Raw genomic sequence first — 17,110 nt, 5'->3', positions numbered from 1 at the left:
AATTGGCTGTGTAATAATTGAGGGATAATTGAGTTAATTCTTTGTTAGTACTCCGTGTGTGTTTGAGCTGCCTTCTCCTTTGTCAAATATTGACTAGCAGCAGCTCCTCCTGCACCAGCAGCACCAGATCTTGGTGGTTTGTGAATACTTTAGGGCTAGTTCTCGTCAGGGTCCTTCCTGCCCTCAGATTTTGGTTAAATTGGTGTTTCCCTTTGCATGTTATAAAATAGCCCTCCCAAGGGAGGTATTGATGAAATCTCTTCTTGGAAACTCCAAGATAATAACACTAAGGAAGTTGAGCACAGTATCATTGCTTCAACAATCTGGTGACAGGAGATGTGTACAGTTGGCTATTCCATGAAATTTACAACAGGATCCTTACTCTCTTATTCCAGAAGAGATTAAGGGCAAAAGTCCAAGTGGATAGGGTGAAGTTGTTTAAGGTTCACATACCTCTGATGTAGACTCTGTGAATTATTCGTTCACTCATCCCCAAAAGTGTTTGTATTTGCATGTGTGGTGGTATGTTTATATCACATGATCCATAATTCCCTCCCTCAGTGGAAATTAGTAGCTCAGGTCAGGCTGATGACAATAAAATTATATGGTGTGTGCTTTTACTGCAGCAAAGCTTTCTTTGAGTTCTGGAGAGAAAATAGACCAAGAGGGCTGGACACTTCACTGAGAGTATTGCCTTCTCTTCTTATTGGACAGCAGTCTACTCACCCATCACTGTCTCAGTAGGGTTTTTTTTTGCCTTTCCTTTCCCCTACCAGGTGTCCATGCTAAAGTTCAGGTATATTTATCTGTGTCTGGAACTGGATATTCTCTTAAAAAGAGAGGCCCAAGGTCTGGCTTCCTTGCTGATTTCCAGGATTCTAATCCTCATTATCTAAGCTAATGGTTTCCAACCCTGATTGGTGGTTAGAATCACTTGTGGTGGATTAAAAACCTGTCAGTTCTTGTGGTTTGCCCCCAGAGAGTCTGATTTGATTGGCCTATTGTGTGGCTCAGGCATTGGTAGTTTAAAAAATCTTCCACAAAAATAGTCATTTTACTGTGGAGAAAGCTTAGCCAAGTGTTCAAACTGAACATCACCAGTAAGGAGAGATATAGATACCGTGGGCCTGATATGATGGACTGAGAAGGCATAGCATCGCTTCTGTGGTATTCTTGCCAAAAGTGCATAACCTAAGTTTAATCAAGAGGAAATATTAGATAAGCCCATACTGAGAGTCATTCTACAAAATGGCCAATACTCTTCAAAAATATTAAGATCATGAAATTAAAAGAAATTCTGAAGATCTGGCCCCTATTAAAGAGACTGAGGAGACAAAACAACAATGTATTGTGTGATCCTGGGTTGGATCCTAGTTTAGACAAAGGACATTAGTGGGAACGTTGATGAAATTTGAATAAGTTCTATAGATTAGTTCATCATATTCTATCAATGATAATTTATTTATTTTGATAATTATACTGAGGTTATCTACAACATTAATATTTGGGGAAATTGAGTGAAGGGTACATGGGAACTTTTCCTATTTTTGGAACATTTTGAATGTCTGAAATTAGGTTAAAATGAAAAGTTGGAACAAGAAAAGAAAGAAGCTTTCAGGCACTTAATGAGTTGCCAGAGTTGAAAACCACTTCCGTAAGTCTTCTTGCCTAATACTCTCAGGGTAATCTTCCTGAAAATGCTGTTTTGTCCTGTTCCTGACCTTCTTAAAGCATTCCAGTGACTGCTATCATCTGCAGGATGAAGTTCAAATTCCTGAGGCCTCCATTCAACGACCCTGTAGCATAGCCCCAACTGTTCCCTTGATCTATGTAGTAAGACCTGAACCTGCATTTTTCTTTCTCATGTCTTAATTGATTTTAATTCTTTTCCTTCTTTCTATAATACCTTTGCCCGTGTAGAGGATCAGAATTTGCCACCCCAAAATGTATCTCTTTGGCATGAGGATTATTTTGGGTTGGTTACCCTTAAAAACTGCAGACATGGGAGAAGCTCTGCAAAGTAGAATTTCCCCTTTGTAAGATACATTTATATTTCTAAGGGAAATCTCCATCTGTAAAGGTGTCTCCCTCTCTGTACCAGGAAGAAGAGGGATGATTTTATCTCTAGAAACGGTTATCAATGTGGAAGGCAAGGACTTACGTCTGTATAATAATCTTATTCTTGTTTCCTCTGCTTTTCTGGTAATCTCCCACAAGTGACTGCCCCCATCCTCAACATCCTCCTTTGTCTTTAGCTGAAGATAGCATTTAAGGGAACAGCTTCCACCATTTTGGTGAATTACCCAGTTTCTTGAGTTTCTCCCATGTATACATGTTACAAACCTTTGCTTGATTTTCTGCTGTTATTCTGTCTCATGTGAATTTGATTCATAGCCCAGCCAGAAAGACCCACAGGGCTAGAGGATTTGTTTTCCTCCCCTACAGTTTGGCAACTTGGATGGGATAAAACTTCACCGGCTGGACACTGCTCAGTCCAGGACTACTGCAGCTGAGAATCCTGGACCCCTGAAAAGAGCCAGCAGAAGGTAAGAGTCTTTACCACGTAAGTCTCCTTGATCTCTGCCTTCAGGGTCTATTGGAAGCAAGAGTGGTGAGTTTCTTTTGCTTTTCTTGATTTATATTAGCAGGAGAAAATATTGGTGAAGCTAGCTTCTTGGACTCAGTGACTCCAGGATATTTTGTTGAGTACTCATTTGTTGTAAATCCTTTTCCGCCCAGAGATAGTATTTTTCCTTGTCTCTGTCTTTTTTTTTGTCATTTGTCATAAGACACAGGCATCTCTATAAGCCTGTTGTCTGGGAATATGCACATGGGGTGAAAGCTGTTTCTAAGGGCATCTTGGAAGCCAAAAAGGTGCCAAATATGATAGGCAGTTAAGAGTCATTAGAGCACGCACCACCTCAAAAATTCTCCTGAGAAAGGAAAAGTGGTCATGGAATGGGGTAAATGACACAGGTCACCCCACCAACTTCAAGAAAATGTCCATACAACGATGGGGTACTCTGTGAAGCACACATGACCCCCAAGCCTGTGGCTCCTCCCTCCTGGGTACTAATTTGGCCCTGAGATACCCAAGGCTTAGCTAAAGCTGTTAGTGTGCATCAGATGAGGTTTTTCTTTTGTCTTTTTCTGTGTCTTGAGAGCTTGGCTTTGGGACATTTTTGGTCTCTGCCATCCAGAGGATGCATGTACCAGCATGCGTCTTGTTGGCCAGTTGAGTAGACTGGGTTTCTGGGACACACTCTCTTTGTCTGGCTGTGTCAGCTCTCAGAGGACTTTGTCAGAAGGGGTCCCGGTTGTTTTCATAAGGGGCCTTGGTCCTCTCAACCTTCATTGCTTATTGTGCAGTAAAGGCCTTTGCTTTGACTATTTTGGGGAATGATCTTTCTGCATCTCTTTTGAGGGCGCCTATTTCATCCATGGTTAAGCTTATTGGTATGTGTCACTGTTAAGATCCTACTCATGAATGTGGCCAGACAATGGCTTAAGTTTGAAAAACTTCTAAATTGGCAAAACAATTGATGAGAGCTCTCATCATAGTTTTTATTGGTATCTTTGAGAAGCCCACATTAAAAAGGAAATACAAAAAGAAAAATAATGAGTAGCTTTAAGACCCTTACTCAGGTTACAATTAAATTGAGAAAATGTAACAGTGTAAGTGTTGATAAGCTTATAAAGACTGGAATGTTTGAGCTGATTTTATATAAAGAGGTTATATCAACTGTGCCTGAGTATGTTTTAAAATGTCTGACTGAGAATGCTTCCTCTATCTAAAATTATAAGACCAAGATCTATTGATAAAGTCCTACTGAAAGCTATGATTAGAGGTTTAAGATTTGATGGAATTCAAATAAAACTTTGTAGAAAAAATGATATACTTATAGGCTTAATGTGAAGTGATTGTATCTTTTTGCCTGATTGTATTGTGGAGATAGACAACGTGTCTTACTAGGAAAGGGATATTTCCCATGCCTGATTGTAAGACAACATATAAATCTGCCCTTCAGACGTGTTAATTAAAGTTACTAAAGGGAAGTCAGTAAGGTTGCCTGAACCCACACAATATGAGATAAAAATCTACAGGTGAATAGAGGTACTAATAAAAAAGGATAATAAAAGCTCCCCCCTCCAAGGTAAATTTATCTGGGGTTAAATTGTACACTTAGAAAGAGGGCCGTTGTTAAAAGCTTTGTGTAGACTTTAAAGGTGTGATACATTGTCCTGAAAGTTTTAGAACATACAAATCTTTGATTCATCTATTAAATTAAAAATTTCCCTAATATAAAGAAGAATTGGAAGGGTGTAGCCAGAGGGATGGGTCAGCGTCTTTTGTCAGATAGTAGTCCAGTTCTTTGGGGGACTAGAAGAAACTGTCTTTGTCTTGCAAATTTCTGCAAGCCTGGTGATACAGCTCTAGAAAGCAGTTCAAAATTCACCCGTCTTTTGACAAGCTCAAACCCTCCCCTCTTCCTTATAATGCTCCTTGATATTGACTGAGACAGAAGATCAAGATATTAGAAACAGATTAGGCAAATATGCCCCAGAAACTCCATCTTGAAGAAAACTTGACTACTTTCTCTGTGCCTTTATGATGCAGATTTTCTGCTCCCATCTCCTCTAGGACTTGAAAGCCATTCTTTGAAGTACAAATGTTTCTCCTAAACTAGTGAGCTTTGTATTGCACCTGATTCATAACAAAAATTTGACATCTCTGTCTGTGTCTATGTGTTTACGTGCATCTATATGAATGTTGTATGTGTGTGATGTTTTACCTCCAGATGGTGTGGTCAAAATTAAGAGCTCTATTTAATTGACTTAAAGTTAAGTGCTTACATGTCTTTCAAGTTAACATGATATGGAATAACCTTTGGTGAATGAAAGCTTAAGTTTGTTTGATTAAAATATACATGTCCCTTGAGCTATCAGCGTTGGATATGATGCAGATATGCAGCCTGGTTTACTAGTTAACAAAGCTCATATTATCCCTGTTACAAGTTTGTCAGCATAACTTAGAATGGTAGTTAATTTTGTTTAATGTCTCATGAAGTTTTCATGGGTAATCTAAACATAATTGCTGGGGACAAATGATGCAAATGAGGTAAGAGTTTAAACTTTTAGCAATAATTATATCTTATGACATGTGTTTAATAACTTCAAAAATCTCTTTAGTAAATTGAAACTCTGAAGTTTTGCTCAATTAAATGTTGGAAAATTCATTGAATATCTACATTATTTCTAAATGAGATAAAATATTAGACATTAATTACTAAATATAAGTTTACCTACTTTTGTAATATTACAGAGAAACTAAAAGGTGTTTGAGTCTATTGGTAAACATGGCTTGTGTTTTATTAAAATATTGTTCTATAAAGTAACATGTTTCTAAAATTATAAAAAGTATTTATAACCTTGCCAAACCATAGAATGCTAATATAAAAGACAGTTCATAATTGCTTACTTCTTAGTTTTTACATAAAAATTAAGGTTTATAAGGGTTAAAAATCACAACATGTGATTAAAGCTACTAGAAGTCAATAAGGAAAATATGTTTGTATTTAAGGAAAGGAAGATGTATATTTTCAGTAAGGAAGTTATGAAGAATGGAAATATTTTTATTTGTTTTGTTAGGAAAGATAAATTTGCCCTAAAGTACCAGAAGAAAAAAAAGAAGGCATGGGACAAGTTCTGAACGTAAACAGAAAGTTATAGAAGGTTTTTAAAAGAAGAATTCTAAAAGAAAGTTTTATACATGGTAAAGTTGGCTAAGATTAAAATGAATTTAATTAAGTGAATTTTAATATCAAAAGTAAACTGTTGCAAAGTTAGAATTTGCTTTTTCCCCTGTCTTAAAAGGATAATTTTCTTAAACTTTTAGTCTGCTCTTGGTAAAATGATTATGAAAGGTTTTTTTCTTTGACTATTCTACAAGAAAGGTAGGGCTTTTGTGTTTTATCAAAAATAAATTTTCTATATTGTTTTAATCAGGTCTTTAATAACAGGTAGTAAGGTTTTTCTTACAGCTATTTCATTTTTAGAATTTGCCTAAAATTCTTTAACTGTTACCATGAATAAATAGGTAACTAAGCATTGCTTCATAGGGACCTATGATATTGTGTGGGCAGATGTTATTGATGTAAGTGTTTTAAAAATTATGTAACATTCTGGAAAATTCTAATCTGTCCTGGTTATCAGTTATACTTCTAGTTATTACCTTAAAGTGTTTTATGGCACATAAATAACCAAATTGCTTTGTTAATTGTCATTTTCAAGTCTTTTGTCACTTGCAGACAGTTCTTATCATTTTTAAGTCTTTTGTCATTTACAAACAGTTTTGTTTTACTCTATTTTACAAATGTTTTCATCTTTAGAGATTCATGTAAGGGATTCTGACATTTATTCTAAAATACAGGTTTCTGACAAACTTTCAGATTATAAAACTGAACTGTGTAAGAAATTACAGAACTCTAACAGAGAAACTGATAACCCTATAAAACTGCTAACAGAATATTAAACTCAAAAATCGATTATACAGGACTGAACTAATGAGGATGATTATAATTTTTATGACTTCACTTGAAATATTGCAGGTCTTTTAAATGTTTTGATTTTCTTCAGATTTAAGAAAATCTTTTTCTATTTTCTCTTACACTAACTATGACTTATAACAATTTGGTTAATTATACTTTTTAAACAAAATTGAAAAATTTATCTTTTTTTCCTGCCTGACTCCACCAGAATTTTGAAACTCTTAGTAAGTAAGTATTGTTATTTCCATGGAAATATAGTTATTTTCATAAATTCAATAAGAATCTGTTCACCTTAAAACAGGAACAATTGGAAACATTATTTATCTTATAAAAGCTTTGAGTAGAATGTCGTATTTGAGAGAAACAGGCACAGACTCAGATACAACCAAACAGTTTTTCAGAAACAAAGATTGGGCTTTATGGAATAAAGCCACATGGAAACGTTGACATGGTACCTTGTTTACAGGGTTCCTAGCAACCTTACCGGGTAAGTAAGGAAGGTCACTTATCTGGCAGTTGCCGGAACCTTGAAATATTTTAGGGAACTCGAGAAGAGAAAAATTCACCCAAATCTGTAGACATTACACACTTTGTTTGAAAGTGCTTGGCTTTCCTGGCCTTGAGAGGCCTTTAAAGTTCAATCCGAGATTCCTTATGAAAATTTCCAGCAAAGCAGGCTTAAAAGAGCATATATGATCAATTGCTATTCTTGCTGTACTTATGTAAATAATTGGGCCAAATTTATTGAAACTAGACTCACTTTACAAGCCAATCAGTCTTATTTTGGCTATCTTTGGTAAAAATGAGAGTAATTTTAGAGAGAAAAATTATGTTTCAGTAAAAACTATAATACACATTTGTGGATATTAGATCCTAGATCTGTTAATTGTGTTTGAGGTTTTTGTTTTCTACTTGTAAACAAGACTGGATACTAGATACTGAGTTCTTCTAGTCTCCTGAAATATCTTGCTAAAAATCTCCAAACTAATGGTTTCAATTTTTTCCCCATCATTTTTATTTGAAATCATTGTGAACTGAAATCACCCTTATCCCTAAAGCTCTGCAAACTGAAGCTGGACAACTTTATATAAACTTAAGAGAGATCACCATGATAGCATTCCTGTTGCTGTGTAAAGAACTCAAAAGGACATCTGAACACTTGATGATATCATCAGAGACATTTTAAGCTGGAAAAGATGCTTCGACACTGACATCTAGAAATCTTCTTAACTGGCTGTCCACTGAACTCAGAAACTGATTTATAATTTGCGCCAATGATTAACCTTGTTTTTCTTTTGTTTCTGTAGAAATACTTCTTATTAAATACTTGATTTCTTGCTTTCACAATATAGGCCTAACTTTGAGCCCACCTGCATCACCACCTAATAAAATGAATTTAACTGGACTGATCTATTATCAGGACTAAGAAATGTGTTCAATGAAATGTAACAATCTGCCACTCAGCTTCTGGACTATGAAACTTCTTAAAGTTTCAAAGGTGGGACTGTGGAGGATCAGAATTGGCCACTCTAAAATGTGTCTCTTTGGCATGAGGATTATTTTTGGCTGGTTACTCTTAAAAACTGCAGACATAGGAGAAGCCCTGAAAAGTAGAATTTACCCTTTGTAAGAGACATTCACATTTCTAAGGGAAATATCCATCTGGATCTCCAGCAAAGACATCTCCCTCTCTGTACCAGGAAGAAGGGGGGATGACCTTATCTCTAGAAACACTTTACAGTGGGGAAGGCAAAGACTTAAATATGCATAAAAACCTTACTCTTGTTTCCTGTACTTTTGTGATAATCTCCCGTAACCAACTGCCCCCATCCTCAATATCCTCCTTTGTTTTTAGCTGAAGATAGTATTTAAGGAAACAGCTTCCACCATTTTGTTGAGTTGTACAGTTTCTTGAGTTTCTCTCATGTATACAAGTTACAAAGCTTTGTTTGATTTTCTCCTGTTATTTTGTCTCATGTGAATTTAATTCATAGCCCAGCCAGAAGGACCCAGAGGCTAGAGGATTTGTCTTTCTCCCTTACACCCTCTTGTTCAGCCTCCTGAATTGTTCTTCATTCTAAGACCCATTTTAGGTTCTATCTCTTAATTTAGGCCTTTTATGAATATTTCTAGTAGAAGCAGTCGTCTTTCCATTCTTTGATTTCTAGTAGCTAGGATGGTGTGGAGTGAGAACATGAGCTTTAGATTCATAAATATGAGAGTCCAAGTCCTGGTTCCATCTTTTCCCAGTTCTTGGATAAGGGACAAGTTAATTGACTTATTGGAATTTTGGCTTCTCATTTGCAATATAGGAAAAATAGTCCTGATGTCAAAGGGTCACTGTGAGCATTAAGTGAGGTGCAAACATAAAGGTCTCCAGCACACAGTAATTTCTGTCCACTTCTTGTGTTTAGCACAAACCCCAGAGGGATTGTGGGTGGTGCAAAGGTTCTTGTTCAGATTTCCTGCAGAGCCTTTAAAAGATATTTGTGTCTGCTCATCACTAAGATGACAGACACTCTTGAACTGAGTTAAATGCTGGGTGCTTTAAGGAATTCAACAGATCTTCCCATATGCAACTCAGTAAATAAATGACCTATGGAGAGAGGAATGTAACCCAACAGAGGGAGAGGGAGTGACAAATGGATGTACAAATGGGAGAAACCTGTGATGCCTCCCAAACCCTTAATTCCTAGTCAGACGGTATTGTGAAAGCGTGACTCCTTAAACAATGAGTCCTGCAGAGCAGCCCTTCACTAATCCATTCCCTGCCCAAGTGATATGTACATCGGTGAGTCAGGTCCCCTATGAGCTGAACACTTTATTCTCTGCTCCCTCCACCCACACAGCTCAGTGCTGGGTACTTTCCTTTGGCCCCAGGCCCAGGCCTCTAGTTGGTCTAAGAAGACAAGGCCAGGAGGGGCAGGCTGAGAAGGATGTCATATGCCAACAGGCATGGAAAGAGATAGGTGGGGCTGCCATTGTTCAAAGGCCATAAATTCTGGGTTTGCCTTATGGCTGTTTCTGCATTTGGTGTCTCCTCCTGATTGTGACCATTGTAGGAACTCTCCCTCCTCCCTTGATTCCTTCACATTACAGTTCCTTTCCCTAGGGCACCCTTTTTATGGCTAGAGAATGGCTGTGTGAATAGCTGACAATTCAGTAAAAGTGACTTTTAATGGACACGGGAACCTGACCATGTTTCTTCCTAAAGGAGATTGAGATTCATAAAAGCAAGCTTTTATGAAGGCATGTGCAATTGTGAGTGGTGTCAGTGAACAGGTGATACTAAACCCCTTAATCTCCAGTATGTGTGCCTGATGCACACCAAGCCAAACACAGACATCATTGCTTGGAGATGGAGAAAGATTTATTTGAATTTCCCAAGACAGAGGTGGGAGCTTGGGTCCTCTCAAATCCATCTTAACAGGAGAGAAATCAGGATGTTTTATAAGCCTAAGGGGTGTGGCATGGGGAGTTTTGGAGAAACAAAGGAGTGTAAGTGCAAACAATCCATAAACAACCTATAAATCAAAATTGGGGAGAGTTTATTATGAGCCAGAGTGAGGATTATAACCCAGGAAGGCCTTACAAGACCTTCCAGAGAAGCATGCGTTTTAGTACAGTCATATCTTTTTAGAACAAAGAAGATACATTAAACACACCCAGGATACATTTCCATCAAAATTTCAAAGAGCTATTCAGTTTCAAATTAGCAGGTCAACATGACCCTGATGCAGGGAAAGTGACTAATCTGGGCATTACCAATAGGGTATTACCAATACGGTGTAGGAGGGGAAGTATGCATTCTTATTTTAAGAGAGTGCATTATTTACCTCAGTGATTATGCAGATGTACAATGCATGTTTGATAGGCCATAAATAAGGCTTTTTAGTTCAAGCCAAATCAGTTTTGAACTTGGATAGTTACCACATATACCTCAATATGTGAAAATATCTTGTCAGGGGTAATCCATTTTTCTTTCACTCTCATTAAGCCCCTGGTCAATCTGACTTCTGGTCTTCAGGGGAAGCTAGGGGCTGTTATCTGGTGATCCTTGAAGGCATTCTCTTCTTAAAACAAGCTCTTAAATCCTTGTGAAGCTTGAGTTACCCCTCAGGTTAAACAGGAAAATAGCAAGTTGACAAGATTAATTTCTTTTCATAACAAGGTCGAAAGGTAATCTTATCGAATATTTACAGTAACCCTCAGGTACTCAGCTTCACAGGTGCCTAAGTGAAGGGCTAGGTGGACAACAAAATGCTGACTGTCGAGTGCTGAAAATGGAGCAGGCAAACATCATTCTGGAGGGTTGTATTTTATTCAGGAGACCTCAGAAATCTTAGGGTGTCCTCTGCCCCATTTAAATTATTAACATTTATTCGGTGGGAGATGAGGTAAAATTATGGAGTTGTGTGATGTTGGGTAAATTACTTAACTTCTCTGCCTCAGTTTTTTTAATCCATAAAAATGGAAATGACATCACTTGTGGTATTTTTTAATGAAGACTGTAGCTACATATAAAACCTCTCAGATAGTGCCTGGCACGTAGTGAGTGCTGAGTAAGTGCAAACACTTATAATTCTCGGACTATGCAATGGTGCACCCTGGTCATCTAGGGTCAGGCATTTTCTGGCAGTGTCCTGGCAGGCCAACTGGAGATGAAAATGACAGGGGAGGCTTAAATTCCAGGAGTGGAAAGATTGGGTACCAGAAACTTATGAACAATATCCTGGAAAATGTTTTACTCCAAGGCAGAAATACTCACAGATTGTGTGGCTTCTGGCACAGTTATTGTCCCTGGGGATCTGGAAATGTGTTCTAGAGTTAGATTTGCTGAAAGCCAAACCTAAAAACAGGCTTCAGGGGATGTCTTGCAAATAGCATTCATCTGGGTAAAGGAATTACCTATTGTGGCTTGGGCATTACTTTTGTCTCTGTACTGTCTTTATTTATAAGATGTAAAGAGAAAGACTGAAGAAGGATGAAATAAGGAAATGAATGTATAAAATAACAGGGCAGAACTGGAAATGGCAGGTCTAAGTTACAAGAAAGTCTATATAAGTTTTAAGTGAACATAAAATGACTTTTAAACAAAACAACAGAGCTCTCCATATAAATATAGTCTACTGCCTTGAGTAGACTATCAGGCTCCGTGCCAAGAAGCATTGAAGCAGAATCACAAGAGATGGGTAGCATGGCCTTCTTTGCTAAATGGTTAGACTGAGTTCAGACGAAGTCACTGAAGAGAAAGGAGATAAAGGAGAAAATTGGCAGAAGTGAGAGAAAATAGGACGGCAAAGGGAAGGGATTGAAGGAATGTTTACTGAGGGCCCATCACATACCAGGCACTGTGTATAATTACTTATGTATCATTTTTTATTGAGATAACATTGGTTTATAACATTATATAAATTTCAGGTGTGCATCATTATATTTCAATTTCTCTGTGGGTTACATCTTGTTCACCACCCAAAGACTAATTACAATCCATCACCACACACATATACTTAATTGCCTCTCTCGCCTTCCCCCGTCCTCCCTTCCCTCCTGGTAAACACCACTCCAATCTCTGTTCCTATGCATTTGTCATTCTTTTTATCTTCTACTTATGAGTGAGATCATATGGTATTTGACAGTCTCCCTCTGACTTATTTCACTTAGCATTATACCCTCAAAGTCCATCCATGTTGTTGCAAATGGAAAGATTTCATGTTTTTTTATGGATGAGTAGTATTCCAGTGTGTATAGCACTGTATCTTCTTTATCCATTCATCTCTTGATGGGCATGTAGGTTGCTTTCAAGTCTTGGCTATTGTTAATAATGCCACAATGAACACAGAGGTGTACATATTTTATGCATTCGTGTTTTCATGTTATTTGGATTAATACCCAGCAGTGGAATAGCTGGATTGGATGGTAGTTGTATTCTTAATTTTTTGAGGAATCTCTATACTATTTTCCATAGTGGTTGTGCCATTTTGCACTCCCACCAGCAGTTTTTGAAAGTTATCCCTTCTCCACATCTCCAACACTTGTATCTTGTCTTGTTAATTATAGCCATTCTGATGGATGTGAGGTGATATCTCATTTTAGTTTTGATTTGCATTTCCTTAATAATTAGTCACATTGAACATCTTTTCATGTGGCTGTTGGGCATCTGCATATCTTCTTTGGAGAAATTTCTGTTCAGATATTTTGCCCATTTGTTAATTGGGTTGTTAAGATGTATGAGTTCTTTATATATTTTGGATGTTAACCCCTGAACAGATATATGATTAGCCAATATCTTCTCCCAATTGCTTGGTTGTCTTTTTGTTTTGTTGATAGTTTCCTTTGCTGTGAACGTTTTAGTTTGATGTAGTACCTTTTGTTTAATGTTTCTGTTGTTTTCCTTGCCTGGTCAGACATGGTACTTGAAATTATGCTACTAAGACCGATGTCGAAGAGTGTACTGCCTATATTTTCTTCTAGAAGTTTTATGGTTTCAGGCCTTACGTTCAGGTCTTTAATCCAATTTGAGTTATTTTTTGTGTATGGTATAAGATAATTGTCTACTTTCATTCTTTTGCATGTGGTTTTCCAGTTTTCCCCAACACCATTTACTGAAGAGACTTTCCTTTCTCTGTTCTGTGTTCTTGGCTCCCTTGTTGAAAATTAACTGTCCATAGATGTGAGAGTTTATTTCTGGGCTCTTGATTCTGTTCCATTGATCTATGTGTCTGTTTTGGTGCCAGTACCATGCTGTTTTGATTAAAATAGCTTTGTAGTGTATTTTGAAATCAGGAAGTGTGATACCTCCAGATTTGTCCTTTTTCTCAGAATTGCTTGGCTATTTGGGGTCTTTTGTTGTTCCATATAAATTTTAAGATTCTTTGCTCTATTTCTATGAAAAACATCATTGGAACTTTGGTAGGGATTGCATTGAATCTGTAGATTGCTTTAGGAATTATGGACATTTTAACTACGTTAATTCTCCCAATCCAAGTGCACAGAATAACTTTCCATTTATTTGTGTCTTCTTCAATTTCTTTCTACAACTTTTTCTAGTTTTCCATGTACAGGTTTGTCACCTCTTTGGTTAAATTTATTACTAGTTGTTTTATTATTTTTGTTGTAGTTGTATTCTGGGGGAGTAATACATTGGGATTATATTCTTAATTTCTTTTTCTGCTACTTCATTGTTAGTGTATAAAAATGCAATTTATTTTAGTCTGTTGATTTTGTATGCTGCAACTTTATCATATTCATTTATTATTCCAAAACTTTTTTGTGGATTCTTCAGGATTTTCTGTATATAAAATCACATCATCTGCAAATAGTGACAGTTTCACTTCTTCCTTTCCAATTTTGATCCCTTTATTTCTTTTTCTTGACTGATTGCTCTGGCTAGGACTTCCATTATTATGTTAGATAAGAGTGATGAATGTGGGCATCCATGTCTGGTTCCTGTTCTTAGAGGGATTGCTAAGTTTTTCTCCATTTGAGTATCTTATTGGCTGTGAGTTTGTCATATATGGCCTTTATTATGTTGAAATACTTTCCTTCTATACCCATTTTATTCAGTTATTTTTATTTGTTTTTGCTGATGAAGATTCCCTCTGAACTAGCATCTGTTGCCAATCTTCCACTTATTTTTGCTTGAGGAAGATTAGCTCTGAGCTATCATCTGTGCCAATCTTCCTCTATTTTTTGTATGTGGGTTGCTGCCACAGCATGGCTGATGAGTAGTGTAGGTCAGTGCCCAGGATCTGAACCCACAAACCTGAGCTGCTGTAGTAGAGTGTGTCAAACTTACCACTGTTCCAGGGGCTGGCCCCTATTCAGGGTTTTTATCATAAATAGATACTGTATCTTGTCAAATGCTTTCTTTACATCTACTGAGATGATCATGTGATTTTTCATTTTTTTAAAAATATTGTATATCCATTGATTGACTTATGGATGTGGAACCATCCCTGCATCCCTGTAATAAATCCTGCCTGATCATGGTGAATGATGTTTTTAATGTATTGTTGTATTTGATTTGCTAGTATTTTGTTGAGGATTTTTGCATCGATGTTCATCAGTGATATTGATCTGTAATTCTCTTTTTTGGTATTAAATCTGTTTAATATCTTTAATAATTCTATTATTTTTAAATCCTTCCACAAAAAGGGCATTACAGTTCTTCTGTATATTGCAAACAGCTTTAAAAACAGAGTCAGCCCTAAAGTTGAAGCTATAATATTTCTAATTTTTTAATTTTAGTTTTTCATTATTGGCACTATACCATACAGCACAACGAAGAACATCTTATTTAAATAAAACGAGGATAGTATTTCATTGGAGCATATATCCAACAGATTTTTTTTCTCCATATCTACCTCCAATGGTGATATTTCATAGGCTAAGTTCTAAACAAATGAAAATTAAAAAAAATACTGAAAGCCATGTTTTGCTGAGGAATACTATGGTATGCATGTCATATAGGTTGTTTTACAGTAGATATTAGTTTGCCAAGGTTCAGATGGCAAAATGCAAAGTTGTAAGCTTGGTCCTGTCCAGCTAGTTATTTCTCATTGCCTGGAGAATCTGCCAGCATGTAATGCTGAGAGACCACCTTGTCGCCACCACTTCTCTTCTCACAGGAGACTCCACTGTGATAGAACATTCATATTCTTAAGATGGAAGGCCTCCCCTCCCACAAATCCACTGGATATCACAATGTTATGTTTGACAAATTCTGCTACTTCCTCAATTGTATTGTTGATTTCTGGTGCTGCCTTATTTGCTGATTTCTCAGTTTGTCTTTTTGCTTTGTTTAATTCTTTTTCAACTCTCTTCCAGTAGCTCTGCACATAGCCAGACTGGCAATCTGAAGGAGAAGAAAGCCGCCACCTACTTCAGTTTCTGGAAGTTTCCCAACTTTCTGGAACAAAAATCCCGCACACCAGCCTGTCACTCCACCCACTATAATTTGAATGGCTACTGAGAATTTTTTGTACAATAGGTCTGGAACTGTGGCCAAGCACTCGATTCTACCAATGGCATCTCCTTGCCTGCCCATTTAAATCCAACACTTCATAAGAATCATCATCACTTTCGTGTTTTTTGGGGAGGGGGCTTCTGGGTCACCATGATACCACTGGCAGCCTGCTCTGAAGGTGACACCTACCTGCCCTCCTCTCCCAACTCCTTTAAGAACGGCTCTAGTGTAATTTTCTTTTTTTGTGTTGTCTTTGTCTTGTTTTGGTATCAGGGTAATGTTGGCCTTGTAGAATGAGTTAGGAAGCTTCCCCTCCTCTTCAATTTTTTGGAAGAGGTTAAGAATGATAGATATTAAGTCTCCTTTGAATGTTTGGTAAAAAATCACCAGGGAAGACATCTGGTCTTGGGCTTTTATTTTTTCGGAGGGTTTTGATTGCTCTTTTGATCTTATCAGTGATTGATCTATTCAAATTCTCTAATTCTTCTGGATTCAGTTTTGGAAGGTTGTATGATTCTAAGAATTTATCCATTACTTCTAGATTATCCAATTTGTTGGCATATTGCTTTTCATAGTATTCTCATAATCTTTTATATTTCTGAGGTGTCCATTCTAATTTCTCCTCTTTCATTTCTGACTTTATTTATTTGAGTCTTCTCTCCTTTTTCTTGGTGGGTCTAGCTAAAGGTTTGTCAATTTTGTTTATCTTCTCCAAGAACCAGCTGTTAGTTTCATTGATCCTTTGTATTATTTTTTTAATCTCTATTTCATTTACTTCTGCCCTGATTTTTATTATTTCCTTCCTTCCATTGATTTTGGGCTTTGTTCTTTTTCAAGTTCTTTTAGGTGCACTGTTCGATTGTTTATTTGAGATTTTTCTTGTTTGTTGAGGTAGGCCTGTAATGCTAAAACCTTACCTCTTAGAACCACTTTTGCTGTTTCCCATAAATTTTCGCATGTCGTATTTTCATTTTTCTTTGTCTCCACGTATTTTTTGATTTCTCCCTTGATGTCTTTGTTGGCCCAATTGTTGTTCAGTAGAATTTTGTTTAATCTGCACATATTTCTGGCTTTTCCAATTTTCTTCCTGTAGTTGATTCCTTGTTTCATACTGTTGTGGTCAGAAAAAAACTGCCTGGTAGTATTTAAACCATTTTAAATTTATTGTGACTTGTTTTGTGGCCTAATATGTGATCTATCCTGGAGAATGTTCCATGTGCATTGGAGAGGAACGTGTATTCTGTGGTTTTTGGACGGAATGTTCTGTATGTATCTACTAAGTCCATTTGGTAATGTGTCGTTTAAGGCCAATGTTTCCTTATTGATCTTCTGTTTGGATGATCTATCAATTGATGTAATTGGAGTGTTAAAGTCCCCTACCATTATTGTTTTACTGTCTGTTTCTCTTTTTATGTCTGTTAATAGTTTTTTTGTATATTTAGGTGCTTCTATGTTGGGTGCAGAGATATTTACAAGTGTTATATCTTCTTGTTGTATTGTTCCCTTTATCATTATGTAGTGCCCTTCTTTGACTCCTGTTGCAGTTTTTGTAAAAGTTTTTTTTTCTGATATAATTATTGACACCCCAGCTTTC

At 36.8% G+C, this 17,110-nt stretch overlaps 1 protein-coding gene and 1 pseudogene across 11 annotated transcripts in view; one reads left to right on the top strand and one right to left on the bottom strand.

Moving 5' to 3' along the window:
- The window catches only part of LOC102148130 (cell adhesion molecule CEACAM6-like), a 436,353-nt gene that overhangs the window by 199,223 nt on the left and 220,020 nt on the right, over window positions 1-17,110 (top strand). For 10 of the 11 annotated variants that reach the window (XR_011422390.1, XR_011422414.1, XR_011422419.1 and 7 more), the window contains one exon: window positions 2,446-2,546. The gene's annotated coding sequence lies outside the window, so the exon portion shown is untranslated. Of the gene's footprint in view, window positions 1-2,445; window positions 2,551-17,110 lie in introns of those variants that run through there. The other variant, XR_011422409.1, reaches the window with a different exon arrangement.
- LOC100630655 (FUN14 domain-containing protein 1-like) lies at window positions 15,173-16,474 on the bottom strand (annotated as a pseudogene).

Source organism: Equus caballus, chromosome 10 (assembly GCF_041296265.1).
Source record: "Equus caballus isolate H_3958 breed thoroughbred chromosome 10, TB-T2T, whole genome shotgun sequence".
NCBI classification, from domain to species: domain Eukaryota; kingdom Metazoa; phylum Chordata; class Mammalia; order Perissodactyla; family Equidae; genus Equus; species Equus caballus.
Note: the sequence above shows the minus strand (reverse complement) of the source record. Positions and strands in the feature narration are given on the sequence as shown.